This window comes from Dipodomys ordii, unplaced genomic scaffold (assembly GCF_000151885.1).
Source record: "Dipodomys ordii isolate 6190 unplaced genomic scaffold, Dord_2.0 Scaffold47, whole genome shotgun sequence".
Taxonomy (NCBI): domain Eukaryota; kingdom Metazoa; phylum Chordata; class Mammalia; order Rodentia; family Heteromyidae; genus Dipodomys; species Dipodomys ordii.
This window is the reverse complement of record NW_012267263.1, coordinates 4,965,760-4,968,607: the sequence shown is the minus strand read 5'-3', so window position 1 is coordinate 4,968,607 and position 2,848 is coordinate 4,965,760.

Sequence of the window (2,848 nt, the reverse complement as noted above, 5' to 3'; positions counted from 1 at the left end):
TTTTTCTGCTTATGTGGTGCTGAGGAATCAAACCCAGGGCCTCATGCATGCAAGGCAAGCACTCTACCACTGAGCCACCTTCCCAGCCCCGAGAAATAACTCTTGTTCATAAATTGACGATGTCAATAAATTCATTCATGGTTCACTTAAAAAAAAAGAATTACTCAAAATAAATTTCTAAAAACCTTTAAAAATAGAACTTCTCCAGGCCATGCACTAAACAGAAATCCTGAGACTCTTATCTTCGATTAATCAGCAAAAAGCCAGAAGTGGATCTGTGACTCAAGTTGTAGCGTACCAGCCTTGAGCAAAAACAAAAACTTAAGTGAGATCATGAAGCCTTGAGTTCAAGCCCTAGTACTGCCATTAAAAAAAAAAAAAGGAAAATAAAGACACATCTCTATTAGGGATCCATGTGATAAGACCAATTATATTATCACTTAATTTACCACTGAAGTACCATCCTATGAGCTTTTGGCAGTTTTCATGGAAGGAATCTAGAAAGTTCTCTCTAGGTCTTGCTGGAAAAGTTTGGGGAAACCCCAACCTTTTCTAAGAAATCAGAGCTTCAACACTTCTAAAACCCTCATGCCCACAGTCCTGGCTTCCTGATTTCTTCATTCAACCCCAAGGGAACCCTTGGTTCACAACCTCCTCTTTGAGAGTGGAAGGGATGTGAATGACCCTGTTGATGAGTCGGAGCTATGTGGTCCTGGGCCATCTCTGGAGGGCACCCAGGCTTGGCTGAGTAAGATGGCTGGCAGACTAGAATTCAGGGCAGTGACCAAAGGCTTGCTACTGAATATCTTCCAGGTCTTTAGTATAACTAGGTACAGTGTGGATGGGTCCTTGATAGAACATAAGGGAGGAAATAAGCTAAACATTTGTCATAAACAAATGAGCATTATCAGGGCTAAAGGACATAGCTCAGTAGTGCTTGCCCAACATATGCATGAGACCCTGGGTTTGATCTCCAGCACCACAAAGAGAAAAACCAACTAAACAACAAGCCTATCAGGAATAGCAAGGTGAGCAAAAATATAATTTCTATAAATATGATAGAATCAGTTAATGCAATAGACTTCTTATCCTATCTTTGGTATTTTTTGGAAATCCAAACCTCACAAACTCCCACCTGGAATGTGGGAACTTTCTCCCTTCACACTACCTCATCATTACAAAGGCCTAAGGTTTAATTCTAGCCAGGCTGAGCCTGCTTGTGCCCACTCTGTTTTTCCAGGAATCTCTTATGTGAATAATGAATTTTCTCTTAAACTCTCTGGCATTGATGTTATCAGCCTCTAATCTACCTATTTATTGAGGACAAGTTCCACTGCTTCTGTAGAGTGACTGCATAATAATTGGCTTTGTATAGACAGGATAGTCTAGGCTATGACTATACTTCTTGAAAATCTGGTTTTGCTCTTGGCTTCCTCAATGGGTATGAACTACTACCTACAGAGTATAGGATGTCTCCACAGAATATTGTGAACTAAGTCATACTGTGCTGAATCTATTTGTTCTCAGAGAGAATATTTTAAGTTCAGCCAAACTAAATTGAAAGTTCAGATAATTGGGAGAGAGTATTGGGTTGAATGCATCCATAAATGACCCTGTACTGTATTGGTTTGAACATCCCTGTGATCTCAGATTGAATCATATCTCAATTGCAGCATAAATTATGACTGAGCTGATTTCAGGGGATCGATTTTGACCCTGTGATGGTTGGATATATATATATATATATATATATATATATATATATATATATATATATATCCCAAATACACACACACACACACACACACACACACACACATATAGTTATATCCCAAGCAGGAGTCAGACCTCCTTCTATAAAGTGATCAGGGGAAATACAGATACCTTGTGCAATATATGGTACATTAGATGTCACTCGAGGAAGAAAAATCAGGTTTAGAGGTATAGCTTCAGTGGTAGAGTCACTTGCCTTCCTGACAAGCACAAGGCCAAATTCAAACCCCAGTACTGCCAAAAAGAAAAAGAGCCAGGGGCTGGGAATGTGGCCTAGTGTTAAAATGCTTGCCTATCATGCAAGCATTGAACCCTGGTTTCGATTCCTCAGTACCACATAAACAGAAAAAGCCAGAAGTGTTTCTGTGGCTTAAGTGGTAGAGTGCTAGCTTGAGCAAATGAAGCTCAAGGACAGTGCCCAGAACTTGAGTTCAAGTCCCAGGATTACAAAAAATTTTTTTTTCAAAAAAATTCAAGAGCACCTTCTCTCCAATGAGCCAGCAAAATGCCAAAAGGAGAAAAGTGGCTCAAGTTGTAGAGTGCTAGCCTTGAATGAAAAAAGCAGAGACAGTACTCAGGCCTTGAGTTCAAGTCCTGTTACTGGCAGAAAAATACATAAATAAAATAAAATAAAATAAATATTTTTTTTAAAAAGAAGAAGCAGTCCTATGCAACCTGCTAAGGCCACGACTCCAAAGAGCAAATGCCTCACTAAGACCCTGTGATGGTTAATTTTATGTGTCAACACGAAGGTCATGGAGCTCAGATATATTGTTATAGTTTGGATTTGGAACATCTCATGTATTGAAAGTCTTGGTTCTCTGGGAGGTGATAGAAACTAAAGGAGATGGGGCCTGGTTGGAGGAAGTTAGGTCATGTGACAAGTACCAGCAAATGGGAATACTAGGACTCCAGCCCTTATCTCTCACTCCCTTTGTTTCCAAGATACTCTGAAGTGAGCAGCTTTGTTCTACCATCCTTTCCTTGCGATGATGTTCTGCCACATCACAGGGCCAGAGTAACCATGAACTGAAATTGAATCAAAATACATCTCTTCTCTTTTTTTGGGGGGGGG